We start from the raw sequence: 18,983 nt of genomic DNA, 5'->3' as shown, positions 1-18,983 counted from the left end.
AATAGAAGCACCTCCTTCATTCAGCCATTAGTGAACAGATGTAGAAATACATCACATAGATTATATTATTTCAGAAATAGAAGCACCTCCTTCATTCAGCCATTAGTGAACAGATGTAGAAATACATCACATAGATTATATTATTTCAGAAATAGAAGCACCTCCTTCATTCAGCCATTAGTGAACATATGTAGAAATACATCACATAGATTATATTATTTCAGAAATAGAAGCACCTCCTTCATTCAGCCATTAGTGAACATATGTAGAAATACATCACATAGATTATATTATTTCAGAAATAGAAGCACCTCCTTCATTCAGCCATTAGTGAACAGATGTAGAAATACATCACATAGATTATATTATTTCAGAAATAGAAGCACCTCCTTCATTCAGCCATTAGTGAACAGATGTAGAAATACATCACATAGATTATATTATTTCAGAAATAGAAGCACCTCCTTCATTCAGCCATTAGTGAACAGATGTAGAAATACATCACATAGATTATATTATTTCAGAAATAGAAGCACCTCCTTCATTCAGCCATTAGTGAACAGATGTAGAAATACATCACATAGATTATATTATTTCAGAAATAGAAGCACCTCCTTCATTCAGCCATTAGTGAACAGATGTAGAAATACATCACATAGATTATATTATTTCAGAAACAGAAGCACCTCCTTCATTCAGCCATTAGTGAACAGATGTAGAAATACATCACATAGATTATATTATTTCAGAAATAGAAGCACCTCCTTCATTCAGCCATTAGTGAACAGATGTAGAAATACATCACATAGATTATATTATTTCAGAAATAGAAGCACCTCCTTCATTCAGCCATTAGTTAACATATGTAGAAATACATCACATAGATTATAGTATTTCAGAAATAGAAGCACCTCCTTCATTCTGCCATTAGTGAACATATGTAGAAATACATCACATAGATTATATTATTTCAGAAACAGAACCACCACCTTCATTCAGCCATTAGTGAACATATGTAGAAATACATCATATAGATTATATTATTTCAGAAATAGAAGCACCTCCTTCATTCAGCCATTAGTGAACAGATGTAGAAATACATCACATAGATTATATTATTTCAGAAATAGAAGCACCTCCTTCATTCAGCCATTAGTGAACAGATGTAGAAATACATCACATAGATTATATTATTTCAGAAACAGAACCACCTCCTTCATTCAGCCATTAGTGAACATATGTAGAAATACATCATATAGATTATATTATTTCAGAAATAGAAGCACCTCCTTCATTCAGCCATTAGTGAACATATGTAGAAATACATCACATAGATTATATTATTTCTGAAAAAGAAGCACCTCCTTCATTCAGCCATTACTGAACAGATGTAGAAATACATCACATAGATTATATTATTTCTGAAACAGAAGCACCTCCTTCATTCAGCCATTAGTGAACAGATGTAGAAATATATCATATAGATTATATTATTTCAGAAATAGAAACACCTCCTTCATTCAGCCATTAGTGAACAGATGTAGAAATACATCACATAGATTATATTATTTCTGAAACAGAAGCACCTCCTTCATTCAGCCATTAGTGAACAGATGCAGAAATACATCACAAAGATTATATTATTTCAGAAACAGAAGCACATCCTTCATTCAGCCATTAGTGAACAGATGTAGAAATACATCACATAAATTATATTATTTCAGAAATAGAAGCACCTCCTTCATTCAGCCATTAGTGAACAGATGTAGAAATACATCAAATAGATTATAATATTTCAGAAATAGAAGCACCTCCTTCATTCAGCCATTAGTGAACAGATGTAGAAATACATCACATAGATTATATTATTTCAGAAATAGAAGCACCTCCTTCATTCAGCCATTAGTGAACAGATGTAGAAATACATCACATAGATTATATTATTTCAGAAATAGAAGCACCTCCTTCATTCAGCCATTAGTGAACATATGTAGAAATACATCACATAGATTATATTATTTCAGAAATAGAAGATACTTTGGACACTATAAGTTATTTGCCTTGCTGAATTGTGACTTTGAAAATTCAGAAGGTAGAACCATAGAAATATATTAATTCAGAAGCTAGGATGCGGTAGAAATGATCCATGTAATTTCATTCTTATTCACATATATTCACCTAACAAAAACATAGGTAAACTCCTATTCAAACACAAAGTAGCTCAGGCCTGGAATACATTTCCTTCATGCATAACAAATACCCCAAACCCCCTGCTCTTCAAAAAACAACTAAAACAATTTCTACTTGACTCTAGAACTTGCACTTGTCTTCACCCCACCTGATTCTTGCTGAACCTTCTCCACTAATAATCAAGTCCTTCTGACTCTCTTTCTCTCCCCCACTCATAAAACACTATAATACTCTCAGACTCACTCAACTACCTTTTCCCATTTTTTACTAACCACAAAGGGAAAAAAATATTAACTAGTTTGATGTTATGTTCCAAAAATAATTGAATTGTATTTTTTTCATATCGCATACTATGTATTATGAATTGTAGATTGTCATGTCTCACACTATGTATTACTTTATTCAGTTGCTATCTCTTACTTTTACCATTTGCCTTTCTATACATTGTATATTGTATCTGTTTCTGGAGCTTTTCTCCTTGGGTTTCCATTGAAAATGGGCTCTTCTGCCCAGCTGGACCAACCTGGTTAACAAATGTCAAATAAATAAATAAATACCGCATAGACATAAAAGAGCATCGTATGCAGTATGCATTGTATCAGCCATGAGTTATTTGATTCAGAGTGATAAATCATGCTACTCCTCAACGACTTATAACAGAGTCTCTGCTTTGTTAAACTACTCACAGCAGCATGCTGTACTTTGTATTCCCCGCTGTGTTTTGGATGGGAGAAACATGACAGTGCAATAAAATGCAGCCTTAATAAAAAACATTGTATCTGACTGAGCATCTACATGTAACTATGTAGCAAGGTACAGTACATCTACCTAAGCTGCATTTCACCACTGCACTGTGCTTAACACTTTTGTTTTGGCCTCAAGAAAGAGGAAACAGACAAGTTAGCAATAATGTGAAAATAATTTCATGCATGCTATGAGCCAAAGAAAAATCATCCGTATTTAAGGCATTTATTTGTCACTACAAATCAAGGGTTCAGGAGTCAAAAGATGCCTGCATCACTGTGCTTAAACAGAGCTAAATACTTTGTTTAAAAATGTACATGATTCACTGATAACAGATAGAATTTTGTGTAATATTCAAGAATGATCAGGTCAGAGGCAGACTCTCCAGAGAATCAGACCTGACACTTAAAAAAGCACTAAATAAGTATAAAATAAATGCAAATGTTCTTCATGTTTCACTGTATCTGCCTGCAGGTAACATCAGTTGGCCTGAATACCAGAGTGTTAGTATTTCTACGTCGGATGCTGTCACTTCTTGCATAACGTCAGATCATCAGGGGTATAAAAACAGGCAGCCGACACCATTACATCAGTCTTTCTTGCCGAGGAGGAGCCCGAAGCAGAAGCAGTTCACAAGTGCTGATTGGCCACTACCTGAAATTTTCGTTTTTGAGTTGATAATCCTGAAGTCTTATAAAGCTAAGTACCCCGTCAGAGATCCTTTTTTCTTGCTCTGACCGATGACAGGAAAAAGTTAATAATTGTCTTGCCTGTGGAAAGCAAATACCTCACAGAGAATTTAATTTTTACTGCATCACCTGTTTAAGCCCAGACCACGACAACGCTCGCTGTTGGTTTTGTGCCTTATTTAACACCCATAACATTTGTCGTTGGGCTATCTTTGTTACTAAATTCTTTCGCTCTCAATCTCAGTATTCCAAAATGGCTTCGGTAAGCCATCCAATTACCAATCTTCTGAAAAAACATAAGGATAAAGACAGAGACAGACTGCATAGGTCCAAAACTGCCAATGATTCTTCCATTAAGCTAGTCACCAGTCCGCCGGTACTCGGTGAGGTGCCTTTGCAGCCCATGATGCCCACTTCTGTGGATTCATAGGCCTCTGCTGAGACCCATTCCGAGTCTGGTATGCCGTGAGATGCTTCTTCGACTATTTAACCAGCGGATATCTCTACCTTGGATAGTTCCGGAGGCACTGTGCAGGCACTGGCTTCTGAGGGAGTTTTTTGTCCTACCGATGTTCAAATCAAACCGATGACTTCATTTTTAGTCAAAAACTACCGAGTTTCTTAGGCGCAGAGTATGCACTATGCCTAGAAAACCAACGACCAAAGCACATGCTCAGGCACCCATGCCACAAAAACAAATGCTTAGAATGGCTGAAGACCTCATTATGCTGTTTAGGGGAAGCCAGCCTTCCCTTGCTGAGAGACAAAGAACCCAGTCCCCTTCAGGTTCTACAGACCAGGAGTCCGATGACTCTGACCTTTCTGATTATGAAGACATGCCCTTATCCACCTATGAGGATTCAGATGCAAAGGAATCCATTCCCTTTGCCTCCCCTCCAGAGGACTTTTCATTTGGTGAAACCTTGCATACTTTAAGAGAGCATTTCCATGTCTTCACCCCACCTGATTCTTGCTGAACCTTCTCCACTAATAATCAAGTCCTTCTGACTCTCTTTCTCTCCCCCACTCATAAAACAATATCCTCAGTCCAAAAAGAGACTCAGAGAATTTTTGGAGTTGCCTCAGTACAGGCCTTTAGCTATATCCCCTGTCCTGGATGTTGTGGATGATGTTTTCATGGAATCCAGACTTACTCCAGACACCTTACCTCTGGCCCCTAGGAAACCTGACAGGTACTACAGAGTACCTGATTCTCACAAGTTTCTTTTCAAGAATCCTACTGCTGATCCAGAGATCATTTCCGAGGGACCTAAAGGTATTAAGGCTACTACAGCCAAAAATCCTACCCCTTCAGACATAGTTTCCAGAACTTTAGACAAATGGGGTAAGAAGGTATATACCTCTACAACTATTGCTATCAGGGCATTGAATTGCCAGTTTCACATGATGAAATACTAGCAACATATTATGGACCTAATTAAACAAAAAATTATAATATTTCCAGATTGTGCAGAAAATAAAGATTTGCAAGAGCTTATGCATTCTGCAAACCAAGTTAGTAAGCATACTTTGCAGTGTGGCTTTGATGCCCTAGAAGCATCTTGCAGGGCTGCAGTAGCTGGCTCTGTACTGAAAAGACATGCTTGGCTAAAGGGGCAGACCTTGCCAGATCATGTCAAATCCAAATTACTAGATACTCCTTTAAATAAGGACTGTTTGTTTGGCACCAAAGCAGAAGAAGTTCTTAAAAAGATGGAAGAAAAAGCTAAATCTATGCAAACTGTTAAAGAATTCTTACAAGTGCAACCACCTAGATTCAGTAGGCATTGTCCTTCAAAACAGTGGTCCTTTCCAGCCCCCTCCAGGCCTTCCCAAACAAGACCCAGGGGAAAGAGACCACTCAGACTACAGTCTCAGGGTATGCAGAGATCTAAGCAATGGCATGCTCCCACCCCTAAAGCAGGGAGTGGTAAGCCACCTCCTTATGGAAAAGTTCACAATGACTTTACAACTCTACTTCCCAGCCATGTCCAAGTACTTGCGCCCCTAGTAGGAAAACTCACCCTTCATGCAAAAAAATGGATGTCCATCACTTAGGACCGATGGGTCCTCAACATTGTATCCCAGGGCTACAAATTTTATTTCCATTCACTGCCAACCCCAAGCGAGTTTGCAGACCTTCCTCCAAACCAGTAGGCAGAGGCTCAAAACCAATTACTTTCCCTACTCAATATCAGAGCTATTCAGCCAGTTCCAGTCTAAAAAAGGGGCCAGGGTTTCTACTCCAGACTATTCCTGGTACCCAGGAAAGAGGGCTCTTGGTGCCCAATCCTGGATCTTTCAATTCTCAACACCTTCCTGATGGTCCCAAAATTCAAGATGCTTACCCTGTAACAGCTTCTCTCTATGCTAGCCAAGGATGCCTGGTTAGTCACCCTAGACTTAAAAGAAGCTTATCTGCACATCCCCATAAGGGAGTCATGCAGGAAATATCTATGTTTCAGGGCAGGGTCTACGCATTATCAGTTCTCTGCATTTCCCTTTGGCTTATCTACTCTGCACAGAGTATTCACAAAATGCCTGGCTCCAGCCATTGCATACTGCAAGCAGAGAAATATCCAAATTTACCTGTACTTGGACGACTGCCTGATTCAGGTGGACAGTCAGGAATTGCTACTTCAGCACCTGGCATTTGTAAAAAGCCTTCTCACTTCATTGGGGTACACCATCAACAAAAAGAAATCACAACTGGTACCCAGTCAAAAGATTGTATTCCTGGGAGCAAGCTTGGACACAACTTCCCAGATGGCATTTCTCACTTCAGAAAAACAGGTCTATCTGACAGACTACTTCAGAAAATGGCCACCAGAACCCAGCTATCTGCAAGAAAAATACTGCAAGCCCTAGGGTTCATGGCCTCATGTATTCTGCTAATTCCATATGCAAGACTGCATGTGAGGAAACTTCAGTGGAACTTAAAAAGTCTTTGGTGCCAACATTCTCAGGACCTGGAAACAGTCATTCCTATCATACCTTGCCTAAGGGCAGAGTTCCTTTGGTGGGCAGAAGCATGCAACACAACAAGGGACTGCATTTCACTCAACCCCAATGCCACCCAAACCTTGACCACAGATGCATCTGACTATGCATGGGGGCTCACATGGCCGGCAAGTGCATTCAGGGCCACTGGAGCCCAAGATAAATTCTCCTGCACATCAATCAAAATGAGATGCTAGCTGTACAGAATGCTCTGACAGCTTTCAGATACCTAATCCTTCCAGGACAACTGATGACAAAAACAGACACCACAGTCATGTGGTATATCAACAAGCAGGGGGAACTCATTCTTACCCACTCTGCAGGTTAGCCATGGCCCTGTGGAACATGGCCTTGGTCAACCAAGTCCATCTACAAGCTTAATTCCTGCCAGGCAAACAAAATTCACTGGTAGGCAACTTAAGCAGAAATCTCCTAGACCCACATGAGTGGAAATTGGAGCCCAGTACCTTCAACCTTCTGATCCAGAGGTGGGGGACCCCAGAGGTGGATCTCTTTTTCTCCCCCAACAACCACCAGTTAAGCAAATTTGGCACCAGGAACCCTCACAGCAGGGTCTGGAAGGTGGATGCCCTATCCTTTCAATGGAAAAACCTCTCAATTTATGCCTTTTCCCCTCTGCCCCTTCTCTCAAGAGTACTACTCAAGATAAAACAAGACAGGCCAGGGACAATTCTGATTGCCCTGGACTTGCCACACCAGCACTGGTACCCACTCCTGCACAGCCTGACAACAGTGCCACCCTGGCATCTACACCAGACCCCTTCCCTGCTGTCAAAGCAGCAGGGACAGATTTTGGATCCAAAACTGCAAACCCTAAATCTTGCAGCATGGCATATTCCTTGAATACTCCACCAGCAACCCTAAGCAAACAGGTGCTGGATGTCATCCTTGAAGCCAGAAGGCCCAGCACTAGGAAATCCTTTGCTGAAAAGTGGAAAAGATATTGTTCTTGGATTTAGTCTAAAGGAACAGACACAGCTGTGCCATCCTTACCTGTAATCCTGGAATACGTAGCCGAGGTACTCCACAGAGGCCTATCCTTCTCCTCCATTAAGATTCATGCCTCTTTCCTTTTTGGCTTATTACAATACTGATCCACCTCTATTTTCTCACCCTCTCATCAAACAGTTCCTGAGAGGGGCTAACAACTTAAGGCCCCCAAGGACAGCACCCACCCCAGGTTGGGACCTTAACTTTGTACTGGAAAACTCATACTTCCCCCTTTTGAACCTGCTGCTTCAGCAGAGTTAAAATTCCTCTCTTGGAAAACAGCCTTGTTTCTAGCCATCACTTCAGCTAGAAGAGTGTCTGAGTTACAGGCACTGATGGCTGTGGAACCCTTTATTATTTTCCATGTGCGACATGGTTTCCCTCAGGACTAACCCTTCCTTTATGCCTACAGTGGTGTCCAGTGTGGCTCTAAACCACTCCATCCATTTGCCAACCTTCTTCCCTAACCCTCAGAATAAAGGGGAAAGGATCCTGCACTCTTTGGATGTGCACAGACAGATCAGGTTCTACCTTGATAGAACTAAGCCTTTCAAAAAAAGCTGACCAGCTGCTAGTCAGCTTTGCAACAGGGGCAGAGGGCAAGGCCATTTCAAAACAAACCATTTCCAAATGTATAGTACACTGCATCCATTTCTGCTACAAGCACATGAAAAACCAAACACTCAGGGGGTCAAAACACATTCCACAAGGGCTACTTCTACCTCTACAGCATTTCTCAGGGGAGTCCCTACTGGGGACATTCTGGAAACTGCAACCTGGAGTTCTGTACACTGATTCGCCAAGCATTACCACTTATCTATCTTTTCTAAATCCAGGGCAGGATTTGCTGTAGCGGTCTTGCAAGGCCTACTAGCCAGCCCTAACTCTTCTTGACTGCCTCCACCCTTCCTCAGCTTTGGGAATCAACCCAAGTGTGATGACTGCAACAGTGAAACACGAAAAGCATAGTACAGTTGTGTACACTTACCATTAATGTAGATGTCTGAGTGTATTCACTGTTGCAGTATACACATAGTACAGTTGTGTACACTTACCATTAATGTAGGTGTCTGAGTGTATTCACTGTTGCAGTCCTGGTTTCCCTCCCTCCAGCCCCTTGGTTTTCTCTATCTCTTTATCTCTCTCTATGGCTATTTCTACTGGTATTGGTATTTACTTTTTATTGATGGTGTTTTCCACACCATATACTAGCTTCCTATTTGGGGGCTCCTGCATTTGGGGCAAGAAAAACTGATGTAATGGCATCAGCTGCCTGTTTTTATACCCTTGACAACCTGACATCATGGAAAAGGCAACACCATCCAATGCAGAAATACTAAGATTCTGGTATTCAGGCCGACTGAGGGCTACCTTCAGGCAGATAACCCAAGTGTGATGACTGCAACAGTGAATACACTTGAACATCTACATTTATTGTAAGTGTACATAACTGTACTTTGCCAGTCTACACTAAAAGATCTGGCTGAAGAACTGGAAGTGTGCAAAATAAAGGATGTGGATGAAAATGATAAAAAAGAAAATCTCAGATAAAACATATAAAAACGAGAGTACATGTGATCAGGTGATACCCACAATGACACCCAGAGTCAGCCATGAACTTAGAAATAAAATTTAATGTAAAAGGCATGACAGTTACAGGCAAAGAAAGTTCATTGTAGAGCATTTAGTTGAATGTGTAGGCAATGTGGAGGTCAGAATCATTTTTCAAAGATGTGTACAATTCAGAATAAGCCTGTTCAGCAAGATTTGCATGTTGCTGAATCAAAAAAGCATATTGCAACAGAAATGGTTGTGGCTGCAGATGTAATGCATACTATTACTACAGTACATGCTTTAAACAGTACAGAGAGTGCCAACAATAATTTTTGATCTGAAAAGTTAATGATGTAAGGTGAAAGCATTACTTTCAAGCCAAATACTGTTAATTAATAAAATATCTTATCAGAAAATATCTTAAATGCACTGAAATGATTTAATCTCACATATAAACCTTCATACGCTCTTCTGATATTTTTAAGGTATATCCCAAAGTCTTTGCTTTAGGTTTTGCTTAATCATAAGTACAAGTATATAAAGTAAAAGTTCATTTTCTAATTCATGTCCTTTGAAAACAGATAAAGTAACAAAAATACTTGCAAGGATCTAGTATAATGAAAAGAATTTACATTGTATCTAGTATAATGAAAATAATTTACATTGTATAGTTATAAAACAATTCAGAGACTCAAGTAAAAGGCAACATGAATGTTTCTGATCAAACACCAAATGTTTCTATTTTCTAAGTGTAAAAGGTTGGCTACAATATAAATATGTACATGATGAAGTTGCCAGACCAGTATATAAATGTAAAAGGTTCTCTGACAGCAGCAGGAAATATAAAAGCAGGAATGCTGTAATGAGCACTTTACAGAAGGTTATGAAGGAGTGTAATCAATACATTGTAGCTATTTTATAGAGATAAGTTACATTGTTTGCTGGATTAGGCTGCACAACAGTAGAATACCTACATCTAAAACAATACCAGGTATTCATGCACTGAGAATGGCTCCTATAGCTCTTTTTTTCAAAACAGGTTTATTGTTTTAACATACAAGAGAAATATCATAACAATTTTATACAAGTAATTAAAAATAGATATGATTATAACATTCAACAAAACAACTAAAGTATTTACAAAGACATCCACTACAATCAGATCAATTAATTAAACTAAAATACCATGCTATTGAAATTAGGATTTTTTTAACAAATTTTGTAAATTATCCCATACAATATAATAAGATGTTTTTCTAGTTGGTCTTGACCTAATTGTGGTTATTTCCATATGGCACACTATATTCATAACATTTTTAAATTCATTGAACGAAGGAGGTGTATCTGAAATCCAATTTCTGGTTATTATTTTCCTAGCCACTGCTAGAATTGACCATAACAAGGGAAGCTTAACCTTTTTAACACTTTGAGGTACAGGTGTGTTGAATAATATAAGAGATTTAGAAATAATGAAATTATCTGTAAAAAGAGCCTGCAAAAATTCATTAATTGACTTCCAGTATTCTTTCAATTTTATACAGTCATAAAACATATGAGCCCAGTCAGCATTAATTTCTACATTACATCTCTTACATAGATTATCTTTATTATTTATTTTATTCATCATCAAAGGTGTATAAAAGATCTATGTAAACATTTCCATGTATAAAGTCTCCAGACAATGGAAGACGTAGTTCTATAGGCAGATTCCAATATATATTGTTTATCTTGTTGATTTGGTGGGTCCCCATTAATAGAAGTGAAATAATTCCAGTATGTATCTACACTGTAAAAGTTTCTTGTCTGATAATTTTATGTATGTATGAAAGTTTACCTTTATCAGAAACTTTATGTTGTAAATTTAATATCAAGTAATCAATCAGTGTTGGAATAGATTCTTTAATTGTTATAGACATTAGATCTATTTTATTAATGAGATGTTGTCTAAAGGTCTGAACCTCTAACCAGCAAGTTTCTCTTAGATCAAATTCTTGTTTTAAGAAATCTAGATTTTTAACTTTATTATCAGATATCAACTGATACCAGTACTTTAGATCATTATCTATAGCTAAATGAGTTCCTTCAGAAGTAGATGACAAAAGCATACCCTGAGTATACATTATAGGGAATATAATAAAATTCCATTCCCTATACTTAGGGTGCATGAAGCTCCTATAGCTCTTGAAAGCATACCTGAGCAGAAACTCCAATATCTGGGAAGTTGAGGCTTAATATTAAGCAAGCTTTACCAACTAAATGGTTAATAGCATGATGTCAGCTGTGAAGTAAGACAAGCTTAAAATATACAGAGATCCAGAAGAATTAACAGGTAGATTAAAAGTACTGATAATCTCCTTCAAGCTATTGGCAATGTTGTTGCTAAAATGCACAAATTCACAATATTCTTAGTGCTAGATGCTAATCAAATTAAACTAGATGAAGTAAACTCCAAATGTTATACTTCTACACTCTTTTGAGAAGAAACTGGTTTCTTAAATTGCTTTTTGATACATCTTCAGTTCTGAAGTATTCCTGACAGCTGTGTGTGATATGACTCATCGCTTGAAATGTGCAGTTAATGTAACAGATGTCCTTCTTGTATTGGAAGCCACAAGGTAAGCATGTGATGTTCTTCATTTATTGATAGCCACAATGTAAGCATGTGATATAGGGCTTATTAAGCTACTAGACAGAGTTAGTCAAACAAAAGGCCTGACGCTAAACAGGAGCAAAGTCAAATCCATGTAACTAGTCTTAAATGTATAGAACATGTTTTGGCACCAGAAGGGTTAAAGCTGCATTCAAGTAAGGACAATGTTGCAGTTAATACACAGAAACCACAAGACAAATCTGGTCTTATGTGTTTCTTTGCCATTATTCAGCATGTCTCAATGTTCATATCAAATAAATATGATATTTCAGTATCACTCAGGGAACTATTAAATCATAATGCTGTCAGGTGACGGTGACAGGATCAAGAAAGTCAGTCGGTGAAGAGGACTAAGGCTATAAACTCTTAATGGGTTACTTCCTGTAGTCCACAGATTGATTGCTTCAGCCTCTGTTTGCTTTGTGTGTGACTCTGGACATATCACTTAACCACAAACTGTTCTGGTGCAACTGAAAAACCGAGGTAGAATCCTTAATGTTCTCCAGAACTGCATTCCTAGTAACTACATATGAGCTTACAAACACATTTCAAAATGGTGAAACAGCTTGTTGCAGAGCTTTTAAAGTTTTATGATGGGATGCAGTCTATAATATTTCAAGTAGATGCTAGTCAAAAAGGAAAAAGTGCAGGAAGACAGACTAGTAATATAAATGTCAAAAGCTTTAACAGAAGCGAGGCTTGTATAAATGGATAAAGGAATATGAGCAAATAATTTATGGGTGTTAATAATTCCATAATTTTATTATGCCAACTCAGTGGTAATAGCAGAAATCTGATCACAAACCATTACAAAACATTTTCAAGAAATCGTTTCACAAGGCACCAGCAGGATTGCAAAGAATGTTATTAAGTATGCAAACTATGAATTAAAAGTTCAATATAAACCTAGCAAGCTAATGCATACAGCAGATACACTTTCCAAAGCTTACCTTCAGGAATTGAAAGATGGGGGAGGTGCTGGACAAGCTCAGGTTTTGTGTCAAATTTGCACAATTATCTTTTCAAGTAGAAAAGCTAGATGAATTATAGAAATATATAAAGGCAGACGCAGAAATGTAATTTTTAAATAATACAGTTGAATAAGTGGTCATGACAAATGAAGTCAACATATCCAGATATTTGTGTACAATTATCTTACCACAATGAGCTTTCAAGTATACAGGGTTGAATCCTTAAGAGACAACCATCATAATACTAAATCAGCTAAGGGAATCAATGCTTTGTAAATCCATTAAATGCACTCAGGAATTACTACATATAAAGAAAAATCATGATATCCTATAAACGCCAAAAGAGTAAACATACATCGAAGAACTGATTGCAAAATGTGAGGTCTGTACTACCCTTCATAATCAAAATGCTTGTGAAGAACTAACATTACATGAAATGCTAGGGCTTCTTTGGATGAAAGCTGAAGATGGTTTATTTCAATATAAAGTGAATCGCTACCTGTTATGTATAGACAATTACTATAAACATGTTGAAGTTGTGCAGCTTGAGATGTTAAAAGCCATAATTTGATAACGATTCTTAAGTCTACTTTCTCTAGACATGGAATACCTGATAAAGTTGTAATACGTAGGTAATTATCAACATTTCATCAGCCACGTTTCAAGATTTTGATCAAAAATCAGGAGTTCACTCATACAGTATGTAAAAACAATCAGAAGTACAAAATCTGCTATAAACAGTTGGGTTTAGCATAATATCTATATATTTATATCTCAGTGTTGTCATGTATATTTAAGTTATTCTTACTGAATCCAGCAAAACTCATTCTGACATACAGTCTAAACTGCAAAACAATTTCACTCCAGCTCTATTCAGTCGCTTACCGCTTGCTCAGAGGTGACCTTTGCCTAACATACAAGGCCATGTCAAACCCAGATTTGATGAATATGCTTCACCTCAAAAAATCTAGATCCGTCAGAGCCACAAGGGCGGGAGACTTAAACCTCGACACGGCTATTAATAGGACGTGCTGGAGGGATAGATTCATCACCCAAAGACTCCCTATGCTGTGGAATAAAATCCCGGTATATGTGAGGCAGAGCACCTCGCTGGCCTTGTTCAAGAGAAATCTTGACCAATGGATGGGAGATCGCATATATACCCCAGGGATTACCTCAGTGTCACTGCTCAACAGAGGCACAGCAAAATAATGGGTATAGTTCCCCATACTAAAGGGGTGGCTTAAGCCACAAAACTATGGGCTAGGCTTGTAAATGCCCTCGGGCAGATAGCCTAGTATGAACCTATGAACCTATGAACCTATGAACATCTGTAGATGGTTTCTTGATAATAAACTCTTTACTCAGACTGAAGAAATCCAACCTAAATATCTTTAGAACTACTCAGAACATGGCTTCATCCTTCCTGTAGTAAAGGGCAAGCAGGCCAGCACCATTCCCAGTCACTCTGAAGAAATACCTTGGACTTGACCTGTCACTCACCTTTACCACACACACACACAGACACACACACACACACGCGCGCACACGCGCACACCCATACACAAAGACACACACAAATAACTTCACCAATAAAGTTTTGGTGCAACTAAAATTCTGTTACATAATCACACACCTTTGTTCACAGATTGACATAACAGTCATTGACAATTTGTTCCACTTCCAAAACTTGAACTTGGGCTGTCTTTGTTGCTTCTGCATTCCTCTTACAATAATTTGAGAGTATAAATCATTCAAAAAAAGTTAAGATTAATTCTAACGAATTCTCTTGTACATCACTGCAATGGATTTAATGTCAGGAAGTGGCACTTAGGAATAGATAAAGTCCACTTTTCTTCTCTGCACTCTACTTTTCAAATTCTATACTATAATATCCCTCCTCTGAAAACAACTTTCATATTTAGGCAACAAAACTATACTTTAACCAAGAAACTCAAAAAATAACAAGCCTTCCACCAACTGTCTACTCTTCAAAACTGTTGTTGAAGAAAAAGCATTCTCTAGACCACATCCTGCCATTTGGAACCACCTCCCCACAGAAGTAAAATCCTAAGATAAACCTGAGGGCTTTAAACATGGTCTCCAAGAGCACTGTGTAAAAGGAGCCCAGACTACCTGCTACAATGGTTAATACTAGGTGACAATTCATGCTTTCAATACTGCACTTATGTCCCTGTTTTTCTGTTATTCTGTTTTCAGTTATTTGCTGTGTTTTGCTTTTGTATGGATGTACTTGCTTGCAACTCTATTTTTTGCCAAAGTATTCATACTTGTTGCCAGCTCTTATTTATTGCCAGTATAAGTACTGAGACATGTGTATGCTTTTTCTTGCTTTTTCCTAATTATGCATTTCTTTCTATGTGTATTCTGTAGTTTATATATGATTTCCTGCTCATTGAACCCAGATCATGGCTGAAAGGGGCTAATGGACCGGCCCAACTACTTGATGAATAAATAAATAAATCCTTCATTTACTTAGTATAATTTTTCTTCCAAAGAAAGCATCTAATTTTAAAAGTGAGTTAACAGCAACAGGAATTTTCATCTTGTGATCACCAGCCTTCTAGTAAAGATTTTGATGATAATGCAGAAAAAAGTATTTATGCCTAACAGGTAACAGAAATGGACATAGGTAGAAATGTTTTCCTGAGCTGGCACTAAGCAGTAGCTTTGTTGCAGTATCTGCTAGGGAGAGAACTATATTATTGCATGGGAGAATGCTCGGAAACAGGGACTGCGCTATGTAACCAAGATGCCTGAGATTCACGTAATATAAGTCAGCAGTTCACAGCGCTTTTTTAAGGCTACAGTAAAGCTAGTGTAGTAGAAGTTGTTGTGTGAGAATCAATGGGCGTCGAGCATTTTTGGAGACAGACAAACTGAGGCCAGAACAGTCGTCTCTGAAATGGGAGCCCAGTCTAAGGTTCACAATAGCCAGTGGAAGTCCTGGTAAGGGAGATTTTGGAGCTACCTCACCAGAGACTTTGTTTTGGTCACCAGTGAAAGCACTGTTGATATTAGACCCTGTATTGTTTGGTTTATGCATTCCTGACAAAGACTTGTATTTCTCAGACAGACTTTTTTTCTAGATAACAGTTACTCTTGAGGGTGTGTTTTAAATAGTGTCAACCCTGGGACATATTGTATTCCTAAACGGAGTATACTTGACGAAGTGGCTAAATGACTGAATTGTGTATTTTATCACATCTGAATTACTAATTTCACTTCACCGTTGCTACCTTTTTGATTTAATTCCTGGCAAAGTCATCCTGTTTTGTGTTGCTTTAAGTAAAATAGACTGTTTTGTGAGTGACTTGGTATGTCTGCTAGTTTAAAAGTGTCATCTTCCTCCTGAGAGAGGTGGGCACATTCTGCCCTTTCCTTCATTTCATTCTCCTTGGGGCTTCTCCACTGTCAGTGTCTGGATCATCAGCTGAAGCCAGGATATGTGAATCAATATTTGCCATTTTTATGAAATACTGGATCGTCGATTGGTTTTGTTTTTGCAATGAGAAATAACAAAGTGACTTGAACATGTAAGTACAGCTTAGAAACTGAGGTGTCATGGATAGCTGTTGCTTTAAGTTTCTAGATTCTTTAGTTCAAAGGAAAATATTTTGCAGACTTTTTAATGGAGACACTAGATTAAACAAAACTTTCACAGAAATGGCATACACAGCAAATAATCAAAAAGGTGAACAGATGGATATCAAATGCATGGCTAATGGTTCATAGGTTCATAGGTAGGTACTAGGCTATTGGCCCTAGGGCCTATATAAGCTGAGCCAAACATGTACCCTGGCTTTTGCCACCCAAGAAAATGATTTTCCTGTGCCCCTGTCGAGCAGAGCCCCAGAGGTGATCACCGGGGTAAATTTCCTATTTCCCATCAAATCATCAAGATTTTTCTTGAAGAGTGCTAATGAGGAGCTCTGTTTGACATAGATAGGTAGTTTGTTCCAGAGTATGGGAAGTCTCTGGGACAGGAATCTATCCCTCCAGCATGTTCTGTTTATTGTGGTGACAAGGTTTAGGTCCCTAGAGTGTGTAACTCGGAGGGATTGGGATTTCTTTAAGTGGAGCATGTCCAACAGCTCTGGGTTTGACATAGCTTTGTATGTTAGGCAGAGATCGCCTCTGAGTAGGCGATATGAAATGGAGTAAAGCTGGACTTTTTTGAGACGGTCTACGTAGGGCATCTCTTTGAGGCCAGTAATCCTCTTTGTGAGGTATTTCTGTGGCTTTTCCAGTTGTTGTAGATGTCTTGTGAGGTACATACCAAAAGGGGGCGTTGTACTCTATAATGGGTCTAATGAGTGATGAGTAGAGGGGAACAATGACCACTTTTTTTCCTGGATGAGAAACCTTTTGTGATGAGGTGAGCCACATAAAAGGATTTCCTGACCACTTTGGCAATGTGATTATCAAAGGAGAGACTACCGTCCAAATGTGTCCCAAGGTCTCTTATCACATTTTTGGCATTAAGTAGACTACCAGCTATGTGGGTAGTTCATGGGTATATAGTTTTTACCAAAGGGGATGACAATACAGTTTTTGGCATTGAGCTACAGGCCATGGCTTTGACACCAGGCATCTGTCTCAGTGAGGCCCTTTTGTAGTATGTCCACATCGTTAGGAGTTTTGATTATGGCTCCTAGTTTGCAGTCATTTGCGAACTTCGTTAGCCAAAGACCTTCTGTGTTAGCCTGTACTTCAGAGAAGTAGATACCAAACAGGAGAGGACCCAGGACTGAACCCTGTGGTACTCCACTTGTCACTGGTCTGAAGTCAGATTTGGAGTCTGCTACTTTCACAGTGTGGGCTCTGTCCATGAGCCAGTTGGCAACCCATCTTGTGACATAGGGATGTATACCTAGTTTAGTGAGCTTATCTATAATTCCAGAGTGGGGGATGGTGTCGAAAGCCTTAGCGAGATCTAAATAAGCTGTGTGAACCACCTTACCCTCATCTGTGGCTTTGGTGACTGCTTCAAAGAAGTCAGTCAGGTTTAGGAGACATGATTTGCCTTTTACAAATCTGAACTGGGTAGGGTCCAGAGTTTGGAGATTACCAATGTCTTTGTTTATGAGTTCCATGATAATACGTTCCATGGCCTTGCAGACCAGGCTCGTCAGGCTAATAGGGCGGTAGTTCATGGGGTCCATCGTGGCTCCCCCTTTGTGGATTGGGATAACCGTCACAGTGCACCATTCAGTGGGCACAAAACCTGAGGTGAGGCTATGACTGAACATGGTACTTAGGTAGGGTGCCAGTCCATTCTGTAGTTCATGTAGAACGCAGCCTAGGATATTGTCAGGTCCCATGGATGCTGTGTTCTTGGCTTTGGAGAGTGTGCTTTTTACCTGTGCAGTTGTGATTACAGGAACTTTGCATTCTTCCAGTATAGGGTTGGGCCCTCTAGGGGGTGAATGGGGGTTAAAGTTAGCACTGAACCTATCTGCAAGGATGTTGGCAATATCAGTTGGTTCTGTATATTTAGTGCCATTGTGCTGTAACTCAGAGCAGATCTGAGTCTTGCCATTGAGATTCTTGACATAGCTATAGAATGCTTTGTGGTTGTCTTTAGAGTCAGTGGCAATTTTGTTTTCATAACTAGCTTTGGAGGATTTTATGAGGGATCTCAGCTTCTTACTGAGGCTGACCAGAGGTTCCTCCAGTCATGGGATTTTACTCTTTTTTGCAACAGTTTCTTTCTTCTGTTGTAGAGTTTGTTTATGGCAGAGGACCACCAGATTGGCTTCCTTTTTTTGGAGGATAGCATCTTGGTTCGATTAGGGATAGCATGATCCATGCACTCGTGTAACTGCTTATAAAGTGCATTTGTGTAGGATTCACCAGGTACCTCTACTGTCTGTCTGCATGGGTGTCATTAATTTTGCCACTTCTGTCTTAAGAAGTGTGAAATTCGCTTTAGAGAAGTTTTTTATGGTGATTTCCCTAACTGGGGTGGGGGCAGGATGTGGATGTCTAGGGTGATTAGCTTGTGGTTGGATCTGACCAACAAGGAGGTGACCTCTGGTGTGGAACACTGGTTGCCCATGTTGGTAATGACCAGGTCTAGGATATTGCTGCCCTGGTGGGGGTGTGAATAAGTTGATCCAAGGCGTTGGAATTTATGAATTCCAGAAAACA

Source organism: Protopterus annectens, chromosome 8.part0 (assembly GCF_019279795.1).
Source record: "Protopterus annectens isolate FY-2018-M chromosome 8.part0, PAN1.0, whole genome shotgun sequence".
NCBI classification, from domain to species: domain Eukaryota; kingdom Metazoa; phylum Chordata; order Ceratodontiformes; family Protopteridae; genus Protopterus; species Protopterus annectens.
This window is presented reverse-complemented; position numbering follows the sequence as displayed.